The sequence below is a fragment of the Heteronotia binoei genome, chromosome 3 (assembly GCF_032191835.1).
Source record: "Heteronotia binoei isolate CCM8104 ecotype False Entrance Well chromosome 3, APGP_CSIRO_Hbin_v1, whole genome shotgun sequence".
Lineage (NCBI taxonomy): Eukaryota > Metazoa > Chordata > Lepidosauria > Squamata > Gekkonidae > Heteronotia > Heteronotia binoei.
In genome coordinates this window covers 59,036,759-59,060,780 of record NC_083225.1, presented here as the reverse complement: position 1 = coordinate 59,060,780, position 24,022 = coordinate 59,036,759, and positions in this window count along the sequence as shown.

Below are 24,022 nucleotides of genomic sequence, written 5' to 3'. Positions count from 1 at the left end.
ATCCCTTGCACCTTGATGGAGGGGAGAGCCAAAGAGCTGAACGACACACACACACAGAGATCCAATGAAACCCTCCCCCTCCTCTTTCCTCCCCCACCCCAGCCTCCTCCCAAACAGGTATCTCTCTCTCCGCAATCTGTTCTCCCCCCCTCCTCCTCGTGGCTTGCAGAAACGAAACACCGCCGCCCCCCCCCCCCCCAAAAGCGGAGGAAGACTTGATTGGCCCTAAGGAGACCGTTCTGCTTAAGGACACACAACTAGGAGGAAAAGCTCGTCCGGGAACTCTTGCTAGACACCCGGGAAGGGGGAGGAAAGGAAAGAGAAAGAGAGAGAATCTGATTGTTCAATAAAAAGGTAACATCCGTGCAAGCTTGGAGGCGTGTTATTTCGTGTCGTCCTTTGCTGATTTCGCTTGTCGTTGTTTTATTTATTTAAATCTAAAATGGTCATCTCCCCCCCCCCATTTCTTCCCAAATTCTTTAAAATGTTACTTTCTTGCTTCTCAAATGAGGGGGGGGGGGAGGTGTCGCGTTTTGTCTGCTCGGGCTGTCTGGGACTCGGGAGGTTGAGAGGCGTTCACACTACACTAAATAATGTGTTTTGCAACTGGATTTTTACTAAGAATAGCAAAAAACCACTTGCCAAACGCATTATTTAGTGCACCCGGTAGTCAGATGGGCTTAATTTCTGCCGAGGACCGCTGGGGGTGGCCTTGTTAGCCGGTCGCCGCCAAGACAACCCCCCCTCCCCCTAAGTCCTGTGGCGCTTGAAAGTGTCCTGCCTTGAGTGGGGCCTGATGAGGGGAGGCCCCTCGGTCGGACGCCTCCGGCCCAGGAAGGCCACCCCTTCCTCCGTCGTTGGGGCAGCCCAGCCGGGGCTCTTTCTCATCACAGTGTTTTGTCGCCTGCAAAGAGGCGCCAAGTGTCACAGACATGTTGCTCAGTCTGCCAGCCCCTCGGTCGATCTGCACAAACCTATAGCGAAGGACTCTGTAACAAGGAGTGCCGCGGCCCGCCAAATGTGAAGCTGCCTGCATTTTTTTGAGCTCCACCACCCCACCCTACCCCAACAGGCGCTGAACACAGAACCCCCTTTCCCGGTCCGGTCGGGCTTACCTCGGTCACGCTAAAGCGGTGCACGCCGGGCCCCCGCGCAGCTAGGTTCTATGCATGCTTACTCGGAAAGAAGGAAGGAAGGAAGTCCCAGGACCTGTTCTTGGGGTTATATCCCGAGCCTAAAAATGTTTACTCAGAAATCCGCCTCGTTCATTTGGATGGGATTTGTCTGAAAGTCAACGTGCTTCGAATTTCAGTCTTAAAACGCGGCATTGCACACGCTTAGCCGGAAGTAAGTCATTAAAATCAGAGAGGCTTGCTTCCAGCGAATTGCAGTAAGTCCGGCGAACCTTACGGAAATGAATGGGGGGGGGGTTATTATTATTATTATTTATTGTTGTGGTGTCCTTTTCCCCATTCCTAAGCCAGCGTCCCAATTCGCACCCAGACCGTGGCGGGTTTACCCTGCAGTGACGTTTCATTCATCGCAAATGTGGAGAGAGAGAGAGAGAGAGAGAGAGAGAGATGCATATCAAGTGGATGCTTCTCTCCCCCCCACCACCTTTCCCTGGAGCGGAAAGAGGATGGAAATGAATGGTCGCATCCCACACCACAAAGGAATTAGCCTTCTAGACGCGTTCTTGGTCCAGTTCTGCTCCAGTCTCTCAGAGTCCCCCAAACACACCTCTTTCAGGTAGAAGGTCCTTAAGGGGAGAACTGATAACTAGAGCGACCTGTGTCGTGTCCTACTTGTTTGGAGTCCTGCATCATTGTTTCCTTTCTTCTAACACGCCTCCTCCTCTCCCCCACCCGAGCACTGACTGTTCTCCTCCGCCCGCTGACCGGGTGGAAAGGCTCACGAAACACAGTGGGGCTTGCTTCCGCGTAAACGTCCATTGCGTCGCCATTTCCGTGTTAAATAACATGGGAAGAAATGTCAGGGACTGCACGGGGGTGTTTCCGAGGGGAGCGCAAGAAACCCGGGAGAGGGTGGCCCCCCGCGGTTCCCAGGGCGCTGGAGCCCGGCATTGCCTCTTCCGCTGGGCCCCCTCCCCTCGCCTCGCCTCCGCTCCGCTCCGCTCCACCGAAGGCTGTTCTTAATTAATTCTCGGATACCCACAACAGCCGCCTTGGCACCTCCGTCAAGGGAGAGCAGAGGAGAGGCGAGTGGGGGTGGGGGGAGAGGGAGAGGAAACAATTAATAAGAGCGCTTTTTAAGAGGAGATCAATTCCGGCGTGAATTTTAAAATAATTATCTGGAGGACGTAGGATTGATCGTTTGATCCTGGCGCAGCCTACAGGCCTCCGACGGCTCTGACTTCCTCCCCCGGCGGAGAGCTAGTTCAGCAAGCGGAAGTGGGAGGCAGGCCAGGGCGCCCTTCGGTCCCAGCAAAGGGCCTTCCTCTCTCCGCCCTCGCCAGTCAGAGGCCAGTAAATAACCCGCGGGAATCGATGGTTCCCCCTCAAAGCATCAGGGGGCGAGCCGCTGTGATCTCTACCGAAGGCAGCCACCCGCCTCTCAGTTCTTCTCGTTTTGGTCCAAGCTGTCTTCACAACAACCTTGAGAGGTAGGAGGCCTACCAGAGAATCCCCTTGGTTCTCTTCGCTCCGCCGCGCGGAAAGCAGCATTCCTTTCCCGAGGATCCACCGAAAAGCTAGAACTGCAATCCAATCCCAGGCACCACTTACTTACGTACTTACTCGGGAGCCAAGGCTCTCCAAACGCAATGGGGTTCATTCCTTAGTGAAGTTCTAACCTAGAGGCTTGTGCTTTAAGGGGTCTAGGTATTGGCTGAGAATAAACATCGCGGTGCAAAGTAGGATTTGCTTGCAAATGAAATGCATTGATTTGGGCAGCCCATCCTTTAGTTGCACTCAGGGTGCTGAGAAGTAACCAGCCCGAATGAAATGATCTGGAATAGGTAAGTAAACCTTTTAGAATATTTGGATGAAAGACTAAGGGTGGCAATAAAACATCATCACCCCCGGTTCTCCCCACTGGAACTAGACGGCCTCCAGAATGAAGCACGCATCAGTAGAGGGATGCATTTCTACTATTGCTTTTTTTTTTTTTAAGTTTCTCTTTATTCCTTCAGTTCTGTTCCAAACTGTTGTCATTTTTGTCATCATAACTCCGAAAACGCCCTGCAGTCCCCAACTCGTCTATCCAATGGAGCGGAGTCCCCAGGGGGACATGTTGAGGGCAGCAGCTGAAAGGACCTGGGGCCGCCCCCGCCGTGTCTCTGCCGGGGCAAGGGGGAGCTCATGGATGCATTCATCCAGCGGAGGCTTCCAAAGGAGAGCAAATGCTGGCCAATGATATGCGGCGGCCTTGAACCTCCTTCCCGGTATTCCATATTTTTGTACGGAAAAGGTCAAATGTGAGCAAGGGTGAAACAGCAGGTGGAAAATTTGCGACCTTTAACACGCTGCGTTACAAATGCCTTGGATGGGATTTGGAGCTTTAGGATCAGAGTATTTGAGAAACTTTAAAAAAAAAATAAATTAAACGAATGGGTTTGTTTCTTTGAGTATACTTTGGGAGCAATGTTCCTTCTAAGCTGCAGAATCTTGTGAGCAAAACTTCTACTTTTGGAGGCACTGGCATTAGAGTGGTGAGCTACCGCATAAATTATTGTGCCCCCTGGGGTCATCCTTCCTGAGCTAAAACAAAAATGTGTGAGCTGGAGGCTAAAATTCTGTGAGCTAACTCACACTAGCTCAGCTTAGAGGGAGCACTGTTTGTGACCTGTGTGATCTCCATTTCCTGGGATAGAATATCTCAGAAAACCTAATCTGGGATGATCCCCCTTTCTCAACAACGGAGGGCCCGATACAGAAGATAGGAACCGTGCTTGGCCAGATTTCTTGCCTCCGGGGAGCTCAGACGGTGGTCTGCATCCTCACGTAAGGAGAAGGAAGTTTTCACGCATCTGCAGTCAAGGGGGCCAGAGAAACCACGTGACCAAAAGGGTGGTCTGCTGGGCCCCCGGGTCTGGCTCTTCTTCTTCTTCTTCTTCTTCTTCTTCTTCTTCTTCTTCTTCTTCTTCTTCTTCTTCTTCTTCTTCTTCTTCTTCTTCTTCTTCTTCTTCTTCTTCTTCTTCTTCTTCTTCTCCTCCTCCTCCTCCTCCTCCTCCTCCTCCTCCTCCTCCTCCTCCTCCTCCTTCTTCTTCTTCTTCTTCTTCTTCTTCTTCTTCTTCTTCTTCTTCTTCTTCTTCTCCTCCTCCTCCTCCTCCTCCTCCTCCTCCTCCTTCTCCTTCTTCTAGGGGCTTTGCTGGCTCTGGGCGCGGAGACTCGGCTCTCGCAGGGCCTTGGGAGCAGACAGAGGCAGAAGCCAGGAGCGAGGATTGGGGGGGGGGGGGTCTGTATCCATATAAGGGCCCTACTGAACTCAAGCCCGGGAAGCCAAACCACGTCGATATTTCCCCCCCTGACATTTTTACGAGCGTCCCGTGGCACACATTGGTTCACCTATTTGCAACACAAATTAGGGTTCGTTCTCCGCTGCGAGTTGATGAATTGGGCCATGGAAGCAAAGCGGGAGGGGGAGGGGGGAAATGCCAAGGCCGTCCTTCTCCGGAAGAGGCGATTGGTGGACACACGCGAGCCACAAGAGAAGAGAGAAAGTAGTGGAAAGTGCGACCTGGATCGTCTCCGTGGGCCTGGAGAACTTTCTTCTTCCCAGTCAGAAATGGATCAGGAGGACTCGGAGGAGCCTCTCTCGCCGGCCTGCCCGCCTGGGGAAGAAGAAGAGCCGCCTTTTGCCCAAGTTCTGCCGCAAGTTGACTTATGGGAATTCTGTGGAAACCAGTAGCCCCCCCAGGCCCTCTGGCCCGGCAACCCTGCAGTGCAGGGGATCTTCCCAGTGAGAACTCGGGCTCCCTTCTCTGCTCGTTGGGCTTTGGGCTGTCTTCTTGGCCTTCCCGTCTTGGCCCACCTCGAGTGCAGCCTGACTCGCCTAGCAGCATCTGCATTCGCAAGCCCAGGGAAGGGAGGGAGGCCTGGGCCTGAGTTGCTTGCGAACAAGAGAGGCTGGAGCGGTCTTCTGAGACCCACGGCCTCGGAGGCTCCTGCCAAAACAACATCAAGGCCCATCTCAGGCCTCCTGTCTTCCTGACTCCAGGTTGTCGGCAATCCGCCCCGGACCAATTCAGTTGGGCAGGAGGCGCCCCAAGACACACGGACGAGAATGGGATCGCCAAGGCCAGGAGGACGGGGGTCCTCCCAAAAGGTTCCCACCCCCCATGCCCCTGGTCAGGCCACCTATCAGAAGGATTCCCCTTGCCACACTTTCGGATCCGGATTGGGAGAGCCCATGTGGTCGAGAGCAGGGCCGAGTGAAACCCTTCCGAGGCCTTGAACTAGGCATTTCAAAGGTCTTACGGAGTATTTCCATAGATAATAATCGATGGCCTGACTGGATCGTTCCAGCCCGGGATGAGAACCCAGAAAGCCCCTGGTGTGCGCCGCGGGATGTGGCAGCGCCCGGGAAGCCCAGTTTCCTCCCACATAGCGAACTGGCTCGGTCCAACGGCTCCAGTCGCAGCTAAGCGCAAGAACATTGACCCACGGTCCAGTAGCGCGACAGGCAGGACAGCTGTAAGGGCGTCGGGGGGCTGCGTGTCTGCACAACGGCACGGGGTCATTTGCTGGGCCTGCAAGCTTTGGTTTGGAGCAAGAAATGGAAGGAAGGAAGGAAGGAAGGAAGGAAGGAAGGAAGGAAGGAAGGAAGGAAGGAAGGAAGGAAGGAAGGAAGGAAGGAAGGAAGGAAGGAAGGCCTAGGATTAATTGCCTCTCGGGCTGTGTCCCCTTGTGGTGTGATCTAGCCTTATCTTCAAGGGTGCCAGTGCTAGGCCCGGTGCGCACGACGCACTGAGGAGATCTGCTGTCGAGGACGCAGCTCCACTCCTTGCTCGCCTGAAAGGCAGGGCCTGCCAATGAAGTTTTCCTTGAGGTCCCCATTCTCTCCATCTTGACTGGCCAGCGCTCGGGAGGGTCTTCCTCGCCTGGACAGGGGGAACGAGTCCTGATGAACCAGGCCCCCTCAAGGGAGGGGGAGGCAGGGAGAGCGCCCTTTCCCCCAGTCTCCGGGACAAGGAAGGCGGTGTTTTTCGCCTCCCCCATGTGCTGGGAAGATGAAGCCAAGAGAGCACCGCGCCTTTGGCGGCTTAACCTCAGACTTGGTGGGTCGGTTTCGGCTCCCTTTCTGCGAGTCTCTCGATTTAGCAGTAGTCACTCCAGGCATCTCATAGCACATCACATCTCCTGCCAGGAGTTCGAGCTGCTGGGAGTTGTTTGTTTGTTTGTTTTACATGATAGTAAACGCCTCCCCCCCCCCGCACACACCCCTTTGTTCCCCCAGCAAGGCTCGCCCTGCCGCCCGCCTTCCCGGTACATCGTCAGATCGTGGCCAATGTGATGAATGGGAAGGGATGGCGCGTTAATGCTTCGCAGTTTTCCGCCGATTGGCGCGATCTTTGGGCTGAGGTTCCCCCACCCCACCCCCTTCTTCTCCCAGTCTATTAAATATTCATCAGGATCGATCGAGAGATTTCAGATGGTGTACTGTCGGGTGAGAGTGCGGTTCCCTTAACACATTTAATATGAGAGATCTTTTTTTAAAAAAAGGAAAAGAAAGTGAGCGCCGTTCCTTTTATGCACTTTATTGATGTAAGCAATAGCCGCGTCTCCTGCCGAGGAGCTAATAGATTTTAATTCAAATAGGGGCCCTCAATCCTGATTATGAATGGAATGGATTGATCCACCCCAGCCACACTGCTCCAGCTATAAAATTTAATAAAAGGCGTGATTATGGCGAGGGAATGCGTTGCCCGCGTCACTGACAGCCCTCCCGCCTCCGCCTCCTCCCCCCTCCCCCACCCCCCATTTAAAGATTTATTTTGGGATCATCCGCAGGAGGGAAAGGCCTTGGGATGAATCAGCTTTTATGTTCCACACGCGCAGGCGGGGCGCGATCCCGCGGGAAGGTCTCCTGCGCAAAAGCCCGTGCCATGAGCCGGGCCTCTCTTCCTGGCCAGCAAGAGAACGTCTAGAGCTGCGGCGGGCCCAGCCTTCGCCTCTCGCTTAATCCTCTCTCGGCAAAGCTTCTAGGCCCCTCTCGAAAAGGCGCTCCTGGAAACTCTTCTTTGCCCTATTTGTTTCTATCTCCCCCCACTTAGTAAAGAACAGACAAAAGTGCCCGGCGCTGCTTTTCTCTGTGTGTGAAGAAAGTGGGTTCCCCTTCAAAGCCATCAGGTCCCAGTGAAAACACAGCACAGCTTAGGCCACGGGATGCGCAGGATGAATGAGAGGACACCGTCCCGACAAAGCTGAGCACTTGGGCTGTCGAGAACGCCTGTCATGAAGAAAGGAACAAAAAAAAAAGAGAGAGAGAGAGAGAGAGAGAGAGAAAGAAAGAAAGAAAGAAAGAAAGAAAGAAAGAAAGAAAGAAAGAAAGAAAGAAAGAAAGAAAGAAAGAAAGAAAGAAAGAAGCTGGGATTTCGTTAATTGGTTAATATGTATAAACTGTTCATTTCATCCAGAGTAGCCTGTAAACGCGGTTTATCATTCCAGGATCCTCTGGAACAGCGGCCCATGGCTCTTTCTAGTTCCCACCTTTCGATTCAAGCCCCGCTCGAGGTAAATGTAGGCAACCCAGCAAAGGCATCCTAAACCTGACATCTAACCCCCCTCCCCAAGGGACATTGTATGGAGTTTAAAAGAATAAAATTGTAGTTTGCCACATTCTTAAAGTTCTGGGCCTCTAAGCAAGGTTGTCATAATAGGATCGTTTTCTCCACAACCGGGGGAAGAAACTTCGTCTCACAGAAGGCTTCTTTAGGAAAGAGTAGGTCTGTATGCAGCTTCAGACTTACCTTCTGCGCCAGCTAAAAATAAAGAGGCCAGCGCTTTGGGGCGCACAAAGACGCCGCATCTCTGGGGCTAGACGAGAGGCTTTCCGGGTCAGAAGCTATATTTTCAGCTTAGATATTAGTGCTACAACAGGACCGCTGATGTCCTCCAAAAAACAAGCTCTCCACTCCATGCGAAGCCTGCCATGCATTCAGTCCTGAGTCTTGGGGAAGGAAGAGAGTTCATAAAGTTTAGCAACATCTGATTTATGGGCTGCACTGGGAGTGAAGAAGTTCAAGGGAGGGCTGGAGACCTTTCCAGTAAGGACTTGGAGGGAACCTGCCCCCGTCCCCCGATGCCGCCACCCTTTTTAAAAAGGGGAGAGAGAGAGAGGTATATTCCCCCACACCCATTCTCATGGGCAAAGCATAGACCAGCAGCTAGAGGGGTGTCACCCGCCTTGGATAAATGGAGAAGGCGCTGCAACTGAAGCCGGCCTGCCAGCTTCGGTTGCCCCTCAACCGGAGCCTTCCAAGCCGACGGCCTGCGTGGTTCTTCCACGTGTGTGGAGAGCAGTTCTCCGTTCTTTCTTTCGCAATTCCCTGAGGATGCTTTTCATAACGGAGTGAAGTAAAGGAGGCATATTCGTCCTTGGAGAGGGTTTTGTCTCTTAAGAGAATGGTCTCTTAAGGGAAAGAAAGAGAGAGAGAGAGAGAGAGAGAGAGAGAAAGGAAGTCTAAGTTTAAAAAAACATTTTAAAGGAACTATTGCTTTTCTCTGAATCCTCAGGAAAGATTTACAGGATTACGAAGGCGGCAAGTGGAAATATTATCCACTGGAAGCTTGGCGTCTCTCTGGGATTGTACACCATTTGATAGCAATTTCCAGATGTTAATATCTTGTGCGCGAGCACAGAAACCCGTGTATTAGGGGAGTCGCTGTTATAGTTGATTAATTTGGTGCCATTGAGGAAACACCCGTGGAGGGGGGGGGTGTTTTGTTTTTAATTTTTTTTTCTTCATTCATTTAGAAGCTGGTCGCATTCCCGACTGGATGAATGACCTTCTAGGTGCAGACAGGATACACGCAGCCGGAAAGGGGGCGGCAGGGCGGCTTGAGACAGAGGTGCCCCTATCATACCTGCTTCTCGGTGCGACCTGTGCGGCCACGGAGAGGTCTTGCAGGCACCTACCGCCGAGTGGGCGCACACCGCGGCGTTGCTTACAAAATTAAATAAACACATTCCAGGGCGTCTTTGGCTTGCTCTTTTCCTCACCGATTTCCTAACCTCGGCGATGCGAAGGTCCAGCCCTAAACCTTATATCGGAGGCTCAGTTCTCCTGCTGTCTCTAGAACCTGCTTGGGGATAAATGTTTAGGGTCTGGTTCGAATTTGATTCGAAATACTCACTTGAAGAACTCAGGGAAATGTCTCCAAGACTATCCAGGTTGCCACCTAGAAAATGGTAGAAGAATGATTGGTTTTGAGGTAAGATCAGCTTCGCCAAAATGCCCCAAGTCGACATCTATTTCCGACCCAGCCAAAATTAATTTGAATGAGCGTGACTCAGACAGGTACTTCAGTAGCTGGCATTGAAACCAGCCAGAATTTCCTCACCGGTTTCCTAACTTCATTTTGGCTGAAGCTAGCCATATTGTTCTGAATGCGACTTGCTTTGCAGGAAATCTCTTTAGGATCTGAGGTAAGGTGTGCAGCCAAACATGTGCAGCCCGATCTCTAGAAAAAGTTTTCAGTCCTCCACATCACTGGGCTCAGAGACCAGCCCCGAGAAGGAAGTCAGCTGAGAAGAAGAGGAACTGAAATCTCTGGAAGGGCTGTGAGTGTGGGTGTGCCTGGAACTCTTCCAAGAAAGGGGCTGGAGATGTTTCAAGCGTTGTGTCTTCTTCACCCGCACCCGAATTCTCAGTATGCCTCTCCGGACCGACATTTCTACTCGGACCAACAAGACAGGACAGGAGTTTCTGAACATTTCAGGTCCCCATGCGCAATGGGGGAAGCATCCTGTGCATGTTTTGCTCAGAAATAGGCCCTTCTGCCTCCCCTGAGATTTCCCCCAGCAGGTAAGAGTTCAGCCGGCTTGGCCGAAGTCTGCCCAACCCAAACAGTCCGTCTGGCAAGGAAGTTATCAGCAAAGCGAGTCCATTTAGGCGTGCAAGGGAGCCATCCCGAGCCGCTCTCTGCAAGGAACTGGGTTGCCAACAGTGCTAGAGCAAACTGTCCGGGCCCTTGAAGCCTCTAGACAAGGGGAAGTGCGGAAAAGAGCAGTTCAAGTTTCTCCTGGCGGGAAGGTCAGCCCCACCGCCAGGCCTTGTCCATCTCCTATCAGAGGCGGCAGGAGGGGGTTGGCCAACTTTGCTAAGTCGGATTCCGCTCTCTGCCCGGGATCTGAAAGATGCACGGCTGGGATTTCTGGGCACGTGGGGTAAGGACTTCCCGGCAAGTTCCCGATGCAACTCGAGACCCCGGCGGGCCCAGCCACTGGGGCCTGCTGCCGCCTCCGGCTGCGGCGGCGCTGGAGGGAGCCAAGCCCCACCGCTTGGAACCGGAACACGAAGCCCCCGCCCGGCCAGAATTCCTGGGGAGAAAAGGGCCCCAGGCAGTGGGTCGAGCTTGGGGGCGATGTGGTGCCCCCCCTCGCCCCATCTGCTCCCAGTCTCCCTAGGCCAGCACAGACAATGGGGAGGGAGGGGGAGCCAGCCTGGCCTCCTCGCCGCTCTAATTGAGGAGCCGGCCGGGCTCCAGCTGCAGCCGGGGGCTTCCTTCCCGGCCCCGGCCGGCCCCAACTGGAGGGCTGCGCCTTGCCTGCCCCCCCCCCCGCAGGGGCTTCTGGCCCGAGGCGAAGCCCAAGGCTGCTGGGCAGCGGCCAGACGCCCTCCTGGGCCGGCGCAAAGCCCCCAGCCGCAGCCCTGGAAGCCTCATTTGGCGGGGAGGGAGACGGAGCGCGGCTGCTCATCCCCAGAGAGCCGGTGGGGCTGCGCGGGAGAAGGCATCTCGGCCGACTCAATCATCGCGCCTTGCAGCGCACAGAGAGGGCGCAGCTTCCCGCCGGGGGTCTTGGGTTCAGGGCTCCCCTCTGCTACAGACGCCAGTCTCGTTCTGCCTGCGCACTTGCTGGGGTGTGGATTCTCTTGAACGCGGGAGTGCTGCACACACACTAAATGATGCACTTTCAATCCACTTTCCTTGCCCTTTCCAACTGGATTTTACGGTGTGAACTGGCATAATCCAGAGTTGGAAAGTGCATTGAAAGTGCATTTTTTTAGTGTGTGAGAGAGATCGCGGGCTGCTCCAAGCCGGTGGCTCTCTCCCTTGGGATATTAGTCAGGCTTCGATCCTAAACAAATTCCGTCTAGGTCATGAAAACATGGAGCTATTTCTTGACAGAAGAATAAGAGTTTTCGGTCACAGACTTGTTACTGTGCAAACACAAGCGCACTTCTTACGGCACCCCCGCCCACGCGGGCTATTTCCAGAGAGGGGGATGTGTGCTCCCAGCAGCCCAAACAAGAAGAGGTCTTGTGTGGCACCTGGAAGACTAGAGGACTGACCATGGCTGGAGCCTTCCCGGGGCAGAGACCGCTTCATCAGACGTGTCCAGGTCGGGAAAGCTGCTCTTTTCGTCTACTCTAGATCTTTGCATCCAGCTTTTCTTTAAAGTGACAAAGGAGTTTACAGCGTCGTTCCCCTTCCTCTGTTTTACCTTCACAACAACCCTGTGAGGTGGGTTAGGGTGGGAGAGAGGCCCAGGAGCACCTTAAAAGCTAACATTTATTTCAGTACTCGTTTTTTCAACGTTGTGTCCTAGGGAGGCCCGTGGAAAAGCCGGGATTCAAACCTGGGTCTCCTGGCTCCCAGTCCACCGTACCAGGCTTAACAGAGGTCAGTCCGAGGCCTCCGGGCACAGCACGGCCTTTCCTTTCTTCGGTCTACTGAGAGGGATGCTGCCTTTGACCATGGAGGTCTGCTCCTTGATCCGTCCTTGCCTACCGCCAGGGCTGGCTTGACATTGCTCACAGTGAGACTGCCCTGGAGAGGTTTCGCAGAGTTTCCTCCGGGTCAGAACCGGCTGCTCCATTCCTAGCCCGGCTCAGTCCTGGTCAGCATCTCACTCCGACCTTGGCTCTCTCCTGGTTTCCGGGTCTCTTTTGATCAGGGACGCCTCGCCCCACACCCTTTTCTGCCCTCCAGTCCCCGGTCTGGGATTTATTTATTTGTTTGTTATTGCGCCCATGATCCCCAGCTCAGAAAGGCGCGTCATGTCCCCCCACCCGGCCTCCTTTGGGGGCAGCCGAAGAGTCGCATCTTCGGGTCAAGCGTTTGACTGAGTTATCGCGGATGGTCTCTGCGAACTGCTCTGCAAAGACCAAAAAGTGTCTTCTGTTGGCGGCGGTTCATGGTTTGATTTGAATTGGAGGAGACCTCAAGCACGTTGTGGAAAGGCCGCTAGAAATCTTTTCGAAGGCCAAATAAATAAATCTGACTGTGGATGATTCCTGGGCTGGGGAAACGGCTGAAAGCTGAGTCTCCCATAGTTTAGAATGGCTACTACCTGAACAGTGGAAACCTAACAGCCTTCTGAGGCCTTTGAGGACAACGGAGGTAATTCTGTTAAGGGTTGCCCTGGCAGTGAGCATCCCCGGGGTGTGCAAACCTAAAAAAGACCGACTTTTCTATCCCGATGTTTTCCCACAGAAGGACTTCCTCTGCGTGATCTAGCGATGAAGGTCCAGCGAACCACTCCTTGTTCCTTCTTCCTAGCCCATACCCTTCTATGTTTCTTAGAGACACGATTTAACTACAATGTATTAAGAACTGTAGGTCGGATAGTTGACTGGTAGATGGTGTTCTGCAATTCAAGATCTAGCCAAGTTCTTGGGAATTGCAGACGCATCTTCTCAGGAGTTTTGCTGTTCCAAGTAGCACCATCTCCGGGAACTGAGCTGGTGCTATTTGTTCAATGTCCAGGATGTCCAGGTGTTTCTTGAGACTTCTAGGCACTGCTCCAAGAGCTCCAGTGACAACTGGCAGGATGGTCACCCTCTTCTCCCCAAAGCACTCTAACTCTATCGGTAGGTCTTGGTATTTTTGGTCTTCTCTTGTTCTTTCTTTTCTATTCTGCTCTATCCTGAAATTGCAACGTAAATTATCCAAACCCTGTTTCTCATTCTCCCCCCTCTCTTACAATCCCGATATCATCAGTGTTATGTTTCAAGTGTTCATCTGTTTGTGATCGGAAGTCCCAAAGAATCCCTCCCCCGAATCATTCTTATCTCGTTTGTGCTCCCATGAATTTCTGGCAGATGGTAAACCACAGTATATATAGTATATACTTCTTGCAAAGATTCCTGTACAACCTAGCTGCAACTCTATCCTGACGTTCTTTATAGTTAATTTGAACACCAGGAGAGCTTCATGGCAATGGAGAGTTGAACTCGGGCTCCTCCGATCTTCCTAGATCTTTCTACACTTCACTGGATCCAGAATAAAACGTTATGAGGGAATACATGCGACAAAAGCCATTCTGGAAGGGGTAAAGCCGCTCCATCTCTTCTTCCCTGTCAACACCCAGGTTTCTCTTTCTCTCCTTTTAAACTTTTGTGTAAGATTCAACGCCATCAGCGAGTGCCACAGGTCTGGACCGGATTCGATTACTTTGGCCACCCTAACATTTCCAGGACGTTTAAACCAGCAAGTCAAGCAAAGCAGTCCCGCCCGTCACCACCGAAGGCGCTCCATCGCGCTCCTTCTAGAGCGGCTGCTCTCTTAAGTCTCTCGCAGCCAAAATTAAACAGGAGTCTTTAAAGACGAGCAACATTTTATTCCAGCATAAACGTCGGTGGTTTGAGTGACATGGGATGCTGGTGGTATCCCACCGAAGGGGCGGCCAGAATTTATGCTGGACTTAAACGGCGCCAATCCTTAAACTGCCCGTCTGGGCTCCTCTTTATTTTTGCCATGAAGTCGTGCTTGTAATATTCCAAACTAGTCTGAAGCTACACGATACATAATCTGGTCGTCGACCCATTTCTGTCTACTCAGCGATGGGACTGCACAAAACGACTGATTTCCGGAGTTCCTTGAGCGAAGCCCCAGAAGCCCCGCGGCCTCTCAGATCCCCTTGACTTTTGTAAAGGACACGCAGCACTGGGCCTCAGTAGAAAGGGCTGCGGAATGGGTTTGTTGGGAAGGAAAACGTCCGGATTCCAGCTTAATTGGTGACTATTTGCCGTCGGGAAGCTTTAACATAGCCAAGTTGGTCGGAGCCCCGGCAACCGACTTATGGCGACCCCCAGCGGCGGACTTTCAAGGCAAGCGAGCAACAGAGGTGGTTGGCCATGGTCTTCCTCCGCAGAGCCTTCCTTCATGGTCTCCCATCCAAGTCCCGACCCTGTTTAGCTGCGGAGATCTGACCGCCGGTTGCACCCTCTCGCCTTCCCTCCCGGGTCTGAGGGCAGCAAAACCTGTGAAGACTAAAGAACCACAGGAGCGGGTGGCTCTTCCCCCCCGCCCCCGCCCACCTACACACCCGCGAGGAGGGCGGAGGAGAACGTCCTGATTCCTCCAAAGCCTCGAGGCAGGGCCGGGAGCTGTGGTTTCCCACCGGGTTGTAGGACCGCCGACTCGACATCACTTTCCGGAGACACTCTCCCTAAATCCGCGCTCCGGAGCCCTCTGGGGTCACGCGGGCGGGCCCCGAGAATCGGCTGTTTCTTGGCTTCTGTTCGGGGACAGGATGTGGCTGCAGCTCTGGGAGCCGCAGGACTGAGGAGACCGTGACGGGCGCCGAAGGGGTGCCTCGCCTGTCTCCCTTCGCCCAGTGTCCCCCACGTGGGCTGAGCAGAAAGGCCCTCGAGCGCCTTGGATCTTCCTTGACGCTCAGCCCACGTTTGGGACACTCGGCGGAGACCGAGGGCGGAGGCGCATAGCATAGCATAGGAGGTCTCTGGGGTGCCTGGACAGGAAAACCAGAAGCCAGGGGTGAAGGTCCCGGGCCCTGGGGAGTGAGGATGGGGGGTGGGGGGAGATAACATCCACCAGGCAGGCGCAAGTCCAGACCTGACCAATATTAGGACTGCTTTTCCTTATCAGTTTTCTTTTTTAAAGGCAAGTTGTAATGGCCCTGAAATTAAACGGCGATTAACTCCAACCACAGGGGCTTTTTTATGACTTGAAATCAAGTGCAGCCAGGAGGGGGCGTTTTGATTTGGGGCCAGGGGGGTGAAGACTGAGGCCACCCGACCCATTTCTGGCCTCCAAACTCTCCCCGAGTTTGTTGTGCGAAGTGCTGGGGGGGGGGGGGACGGATGAGTCCCCTCTGCCTTTGAAAAAACAAGGATTTCCGTGGTTCGGGCAGTGGGGGGGGGGGAGGACAGGAGAGCGGAGATCCCGGCAAGGGAAGTGAACAGAAGCGCCACGGATGCCAAGGAGGGCCGGGCAGCCAAAAGGCTCCTAGGAACTGCGGCCGCCCGGGTCGCAGGTTCAGTGCGAGGGCAGCAAGTGATGCCGCTGGTTTCTAGGGGGTCCGCTGCTTCCCTGCGTAATGATGTGAAATCGGAGGGGCTAGAAAGGCCCCTCTCGCGATCGGTGGCCAGAGCTGCCTCTTCTTTCCCCAAGCCTCGCCAAGAAGGAGTGGGGTGGGGGCGCCCCCGCCGCCCCCAAGTTCTTACAAAGCGGACTGGGGGCCGCCGGACTGAGGGCGGTGCCTGGAATCCCTTGAGGGATCCTTGCCCCGGCAAAGCGATGCTGTCTTCGGAATCTTCACAACCACCCTTGGAAATGGGGGGGGGGGGGGAGGCAACGTTATATTACCCCCTCCCCCATTGCAGGGCAAAGCTCTGGGGGAGGATTTCCCCAAAAAAACCCCTTCCTCCAAGGAGCTCCGGGCGGTGCAGGTCATTCTCTTCTCCTCCCCCACCAAAGCCTGCAAGAGGCCAGGCTGCGAGGGAGCGACTGGCTCTGGCCACCCACCAGTGTCCTGGCAGAGGGGTGGACGCTGGGAACGGGGCCTCCCAGATCTAAGTTCCACGACACCGCTCTGGTTCTCAAACCACCTGCTCGGGTTCGTAGTGGAAGCCACATTCAGACAGGGGAAAGGTCTTGATTCAGAACACTCTGAGGAGGACCCAGCATCTGGTTACCGGCGGGATTGTTGTGACCCAGCTGAAGCCAAAGGCCTGCATCTCTCCCTCCTCCAAGTGACTGATAGGCACCGCAGGAGCACCTTCCACGCCCCCAGCCTCCCCTGTCTTGGGAAGGGGCTCTTTGGCTGCTGGGCTTGGATGTGTCCCGCTGTCCAAAAATGAGAACACTTCTTCTCACCTGCGTGGCCAGGCGGGCTGTATAATCGGGTAAAACTTTCTGCTTGGTGAGAGAAGTTCTGTATCCCTGGGATTCTGCTACATCAGCAGGTGGCAGAGAAGTCCTCAGGCCCGGGCCCTCTGCTGGGGAAGGCACAAGGCAGCCCGCCAGCCAGCCAGGCTTCCAAGTCCTTGGGCAATGGACTGCACTGCAGACAGAATCGCGACAGATCCGGGGGAAGATCGATCTTTGCCCTCGTGTTTTGATCATGCAGAGCGGAATGGAAAGCTGAAAGGATTCTTGAGCAAAACGCACCCCCGGAGGCCTGCTAACTCTGCCGACTTGGAGGCGATGGAAGGACACAACCCCACTCACACTCATGAGCACACCCTTCCTTTCCATACCACAGTTTTTAATCACTCAGCAGCACAAAAACACACCATTTGGAAAATGCGGCACTTAGGAAAGTTTTTCAGACTGAGGAAGCAATCTTACCTATTCTGGAGGGCTTTAGCTCTAACTAGTCTTAAAGTGATAGAATTTAATCCCTTGGAATTTAGCCTTCAGAGCCTCAATTCCATTGAAATAATTTAGACTTAGACTTCCTTTTAAGTAAACCGAAATTGGATTGAAGGGGCACAAAGGGAGAGAGGGAGGAAGGATCCACTGGTAAAAGAGAACCTTAATACACAATCTCATACCTGAATTCCTTTCACTTTTTATTTTAGCTCCAGAAATATGTGGTCTAGAAACTTCTCTATCCCCCACAACGAAGTGCTCAATAAAAATGAGTTGTCCCCATCCAGCTTCTAGTCGTAATGTCTATGGTCTTGGTCAAATGGCTCACACCATTTTCAACAGGCTGACTCTGAGCTACAGTCTCCGCTGGACCTTGGTTTTATGACTCCAGCCCTCAGCCCCGAGTTTCTGGCACCTGATTCCTCCAAGCTCCAGCTGTGGCACCTGATCAACTATCGTTGCTAGGGGTTCAGTTTCCTCAAGAGATCGGCTGCCCATCAATTCAGTGGCATATCCGCAGAAAGAAATGAAAATACATTTTTTTCTAGTGCTATCAGCTAATTTTTACTCCTTCAGACAGCTTACTGGATAGCAATGGAACGTGTCCTGTTTGGGAGAAAACCTACTTTTCCAGCCACCCATGAAACTCCAGGACACTTCCAGAAACCTACCCTAAGCACCAGATTCTGTGAGCACTTGGTTTAGGATTTCAGCCTTAATGGAAAAGACCTGATTCTCACAATACCGATGATGTTGCCTTGATCCCACCTGGTGTTGCAAGGATAGCTTGATTTATAGTACTCTTGGCCTGAGCTGGAAGTCCTGGCTAATCCCAGGCAACTGTGCTGGGAGGAGTGTTGAACGTAAAAGAGACCTGGGTTCAAAATCCCATTTAGCTTTGAGCACAAGAACTGTCTCTGCAGGATTGTTCAGAGAAGAAAGGAGTGGTGTGATTCCTTATTGAGAGAGATGTCAACTTTTTAGGGACTTCCAGAGCCAGGACACAACAGATGCCTTGTAGACTCTTTGGACTCTCTTGACCAAAGACTAACACGTTTCAGAAGCTTTTGATGAGCCCAAGCATGATCTGACAAGATGGGGCTTGCTTGGCTTATCCATGTTAGGGCACAGAATGAGTACTCCTGAATCCCACCCAGCTTTGAAATACACCCCACCACACATACACACTTTGTCCTACTTGCACTGCTCACCCCTCTTCAAAGTTTCAAGTTGTGGTGTCCTCTGTGGGACACCTCAAATCAGAGAATTTGAGTATTTCAAAACATCATGGCTGCCTGTTCCATCATGTTGGCTGGGGGAGCTCTGTTGCTGGCCTTCTGTCAGCTTAGACATGTTGGGGCAGTTCCTGCAACAGCACTTGGAACCATGACACTAGAACCAACCCCAGTCTGGGCACTGGCAACAGAGCAAGGTTAAGGTGAAGGAAGGAAAGGAAAGGAAAGGAAAGGAAAGGAAAGGAAAGGAAAGGAAAGGAAAGGAAAGGAAAGGAAAGGAAAGGAAAGGAAAGGAAAGGAAAGGAAAGGAAAGGAAAGGAAAGGAAAAGTCCACCAGTCGTTTCTGACTCTGGGGTGATGTTGCTTTCACAACGTTTTCACTGCAGACTTTTTATGGGGTGGTTTGTCATTGCCTTCCCCAGTCATCTACACTTTCCCTCCAGCAAGCTGGGTACTCATTTTACTGACCTCGGAAGGATGGAAGCCTGAGTCAAGCTTGAGCCGGCTACCAGAAAACCCAGCTTCCGCCAGGGATCGAACTCAGGTCGTGAACAGAGCTTAGGACTGCAGTACTGCAGCTTTAACACTCTGCGCCACGGGGCCCTTCTTAAGGTGAAGAGGAGGATGAAAATTCAAAAATTGTTCCCAAAAACATACTGTAGCAAATACAAAGAGAATGAAAGGGCTTATATTGTTTGGAAGAGTCTGCATGCAGCGCTGTCCATTGCAACCTAATGGGCAGAGGAACTCTTTGATCCTTAGCAAAGCATGCTTTATTCCATAGGTAACAGCAAGGACAAAACTGCAGGTGCTGAGAACCCAGGAGTACAGCATGAAAGAGAAATTAAGCAGTGACTCCACATATGTATAGACATTACAATATGTACGTTACCATACAGAACACTATGGTTTTCCCAGGGATTCTTCAGACAGCCTTTTGAATTCTACCACTAACTGACTGCAAAAAGTCACTGCAGAGAACAGGACAATGAGGAGCTGTCTGAATCCTCTTCAGTTTGGCTTTTGAGGAGTGCCTAGTGGTATCGGGGGCCCTTCCTTTGCTAGCTTCAGCTCAAAAGTGCCAGTAAAGTAAAGGCATCCCATACCTTGGTGATTCCCACTCCTCTTTAACTATTGGCTAGCTGAGGTCCCAGGGCTGTTGGAAGCAGCTGCAGAAACCAGCAAGGTTCCCCAAATGGCCCACAGATGTCAATTAGCTTCCCTTTCCCTTGCCTTGGCAACTCAGGATCTGGCTGGAGACCGCCATGTGCTGACTTCCTTGTGGAGAATGAGTAATGCACTCCCTCCATGTTCTTAATTAGAAGATTAGCAGCTGTCAGTGGTGAACCTGCCCGCCACAGAGAAAGAATTTCCAATCAACCCCCAAGCATGGCTAAGGAGACTGTCGACTGGTTCCCCTCCAGGGGCACTGGGCCTGCTTTCTCCATTAACGCCCAACTGGAGGAAATATGAAAGGGATTCTGAGAGCCCAGAGTGCCTTTCCAGGCTTAGGAAGGAACCCACCCAAAAGCTTGTTGCAGCTGCCCTTGAACTAAGGCATCTGCTGCTAGTGCTGGTGGAGAGGCAGGCCCCAGGGACGGAGGCTAAAGGTCTCCTGCAAACGTGCAAAGAGCTGGTGTTGGGTCTTCAGGAAGGAAAAAAACCTTTCTGCCTAAATCTTCTGGCAGCTTGCAAAAGCTGAGAAGGTGGGTGTGAAAAAGATTGCAAGGTGATTGGGGTGGTTAAGTACATTGCCTCTGGTCACCTTTTCTTTCTAAAAGTATTTATGGTTACTAGGCTCCCTGTGGGGATATTCCTTTCTCTATTACTTCATCCTGTTTCATGTTCCCTTTTTTTTGCAGTTTTCAGAGCAGCCTTTACACTGTAGGTTTCCTTCACTGTAGGTGAAACAGAGAGAGTATTTGCAATAATCTGTTTCTTTGCCAATACACTAGAGAGCAGGGCCGCATCTGGGGGGGGGGCAGAGGGAGGTGCTTGCCCCGGGCGCTGATGGAGGGGGGCGCCAAATTGGGTATGGAGCCCATTGTATTCTATGGGACCATAAAATAGAATGGCCCATAAGGGGGCGCCATTTTTTTATTCCCCCCCCCCTCAAAAATCATGTAGAGCAGGTATTGCTAAGGACACAGAAAGGAACAGTTAATTGGTGGCACCTAATTGGGTGCCCATGACTGACCAATGAACAAGCTTGGTCCAGGGGTATCTGGTTGGACTTTCAGGTTGCAATGGACCTGGGTGAGGCTCCAAAATGACAGTTGGGGAGAAGAATGGGAGAGATTACTGGGTGGGGAGATGCTTAAGACTATTAAACTTATCAAAAAGGGTGACAATAGAGAGCCAAATCATTGCCTAGGTAACACTCTTTTACACAAAGGAACTTGGCTGTGGCTGAGGATGGTCTTCCTCTTCTTTAGTCTTCTTCTTGGCACCAGTCTTTGTCCTGGGTTTCGTTGGACAAAGGCTTGGGTGGTCTGGCAGGATCCATGCCTGGATAAGCTTGATGGTTCCATGGGTGGCTCACATGTGTTGCATACATGTGCCTCCCGCTGTCCTGAAATGGAGTCTTGGTACTGCTGGAAAATAGCTGGTGTTAGCCTCCCAAAGTGGATTCTATGGTCAAGGCTGAAAACCGCTTGGTCTGGATAGCTCCTAACGGCGCGCTTTTCTTCTGCTCCAAGATAGAGATGGTGTTCGCCCAAAGCGACTGGAAACCATCCGTTTTCCTTGCTGGCGCTCTTCTAGGAACACAGAGCGCTGCTTTAGCGTTGTGGCTGTTAGTAGTCATAAGTCCTTTCCATTCTGGTAGGCAAACCCACGTCCTTCTGTCAGATGTGTGAGAGCTCTGTCTCCAGGCACTCTGGCACCCAGACAGGTGACTACAATGTTCTGGAAATTAGGGGCATTTCCTTACACCTGAGCCTGCTTCGGTGGGGAGGACAGGATATAAATTGAATAAACTAAACTAAAATTCACAAAACAAGGTAATCCAAAAACAAGGTAGAGATTATTTATAGACTCAGGAAACTTTCATAGCAAACAAGAAAAAAATACAATGTAAATTGGGGGGGGGGGCTTCAAAATGGCCTGGAAACATGATCCAAAAAAGATGACATGGTGAGCACCTGAGTTTCAATCAAAGGGGAAGGGAGGGGGCAATCAGTGTGTCCTAGAATTTGGAAGTTTAAAGAATCCAGGGCGGGGGGTTTAGCATTTTTTTTTTTAGGTGTGATTTCTATATTATTTCCCCTCCCCCAGTTCCTCATAGCCCACATATTGTGCTATACAAGAACCAATCTTGCAAATGTATCCAAATAGTTACAGATCCCTAACAAATATGTAATCCATCTACTCACATACATCAAGTTCAGTCTGTTCCAACTGGTAGTGGCTTTCTAGGGTCTCAGGAAAAGAAAAATATTCCCAAAATCTGCTGCCTGAGATCTCTCTTTATCGAAAACTCTACTGAATCACAGTCTCGCCTTTGATACTCCTAAGGAAAAAGAACCTCTTGAATGCAACTTTTAGGGGAGGGGTTGTAACTCAGAGGAAGAGCCTGTATTTTGCACACAAAAGGTGCCAGGTTCAACCCTTAGCGTCTCCAGTGAAAAAGAATCAGCAAAAGGCCTCTGCCTGAGACCCTGGAGAGCCAATGCCAGTCTAAGTAAATTCTGACTTTGATGGACCATGGTCTGATCATTATATATAACTCCCATATGGTGGTGGCCAAATGGAGCACTCCCATTCGCTAACATGTGCATTCCATGCAGTCAACAAAAAATTGGCCCACCATAGTTTACTCAGCATCTCTGACCTCCCATTGGCTGACTCTCCTGCCTATTGCAGGCCCGGAAATGTTGAACAAACCAACAACTTCTGTCAGTAAAAAATCAAATTAGGGTTGGAGATCATTCAGAATTACAACTCCTCTCCAGATGGCAAAGATAAGCTCCACTGGAGAAAATGCCTGCTTTGCAGAGTGGACTCTGTGCCATTATACTCCTGCTTGGGTCCCCACTGTGGATAAAGACTGTACTTTTCCTAATTATTCTTCTGACTGGCATGACTTAACTAGGCCTGGCTGCTTGCTCCTGTTCAGCAGCAGCCCCTCATGACAGCTAATGTGACTTAGCAGTTGCCAACTCCACATTGGGAAATTCCTAGAGATTTGAGGGTTGGAGCCTGGAAAGGATGAGGTTTGAGGAGGATCGGGACCTCAGAAAGGTACAATGCCTTAGACTCTCCACCCTCCAAACCAGTCATTTCCTCCTGGGGAACCACTGTTGCCAATCTCCAGGTGAGGGCTAGAGATCACTCAGAATTACAACTGTTCTCCAGAAAGCAGAGATCAGCTTCCTCTGAGGTGGGGGTGGGGAATGAATGCCTTCATATGTGTGGGTGGGAAGTTAGCAAGGGTTGGCGGCACTCACCCACTACCTCTTTCTAGAGCCCATTGTATTTTTCTTCACAGAATTATCTGATATTTAAAAAGAAGTTAAGATGCACATTTTGAGCCACAGCAACTATTAAGTAATATATACCAGGCATGTCCAACTTCGAACAGGTCATGATCTTTTTTTTTCAGGACAAAAGTGCTGGTGATATACCACCATGAAAATTAAGTTGCAAATTAGTTTCGAACCCACCAAAGTTGGGTTCCACCGCCCCCCCCCCCCACGTTTACAATGCATCTTCTGTCATTTACTGATCAGCAAAATAAGCAAAAGCAAAACAGAGAGATGAAGATCCAGAAAGAACTGCAAACAGTTTTTCTTAGATTTTTATTGCTATAACTTTAACTGTCTTAATAACTTTCTTTAGCTTTTACTGAGTAATTTGTGTTAATTGTAGGTCAAGTATTGATCCAGGCTGATCTTGCGCAATCTTTAACACTTCTCTCTTGCTAATTAGTGAGACATCTGAGCCTGCATTTCATCCACCAGCTTTTTGAAATTGGGTGAATATTGCGTGAGGACCAGTCTCAGGGACTCCTGGAGATGTTCATCTGTCATGTTGTAACGCTGTGTACTTTTTGTCATTTTCAGATGGAAAAACGCAGATTCACACAAATAAGTTGAACTGAAACAGGAGTGAACAGCTTCACTGCATCTTCTCAAGTTGGGAAATTTGTCTCTAGGCACTAGCTTCCAAAACAATTCTTGCTCAGCACGGGTCTTGAGAAAAATGTCATTTTTAAGGGTTACTATTTTCTTTTCAAGAGATGCCTTGTTCAATGAGTAATTTTTACTGATAGCAGCTGCAGTTTCCTTAATGTCCATATCTGCTTTGAATGGGTATGACAAGTACTCCACAACTTTTTCATTGGAAGGCACAGAATCTTTTTTCGAATTCCTGGATAACAGAGCAGATTTCTGTCACATACTTCTCATTCTGAAAAACAAAATTTGGATATTGTCCCAGATGCTCCTGCATATTAGGAAAATGATCAAAAGTGTTGTTTGCAAGGTCAGTCATCATTAGCTCAAATTTGCTCTTGTAGGATGCAACTGTACTCATCATCTCGCCTATGCATTTTTTTTTACCTTGTAGTTCAATGTTCATATCACTTAGTTTGCCTGTAAAGACAGCGAGAAATGCCAGATCACATAACCTCTCCTCACCTTCCAACTCTGCTTTTTCATCTCCCCTCGCCTTCAAAAACCTTCTTATTTCATTCAGCAAATCACAAAATCTTTGCAGAAATTTGTGCCTACTTAGCCACCTTACATCTGTATGCAAAATGATTTCCGCTGCCCCTTCATCAAGAGTAAGATTGAAAAGCCATTTTTGAAGTGATCTTCCATGAACTGAATTTACAATTTTGAAAGTGATGTCCATGACAGTCTTTGTATTGAGTCTCTTGCTTGCCAAAACTTGCTGGTGAACGATGCAGTGGTAAGAAAGGAAATCTGGAAAGTCATCACGCTGTCTACAGAGGCCTATGAAACCGTTAACCTCACCTGTCATTGCTCTTGCTCCGTAAGTAGTAATGAAAACAAGTTTATGCAATGGAAGATTACACTT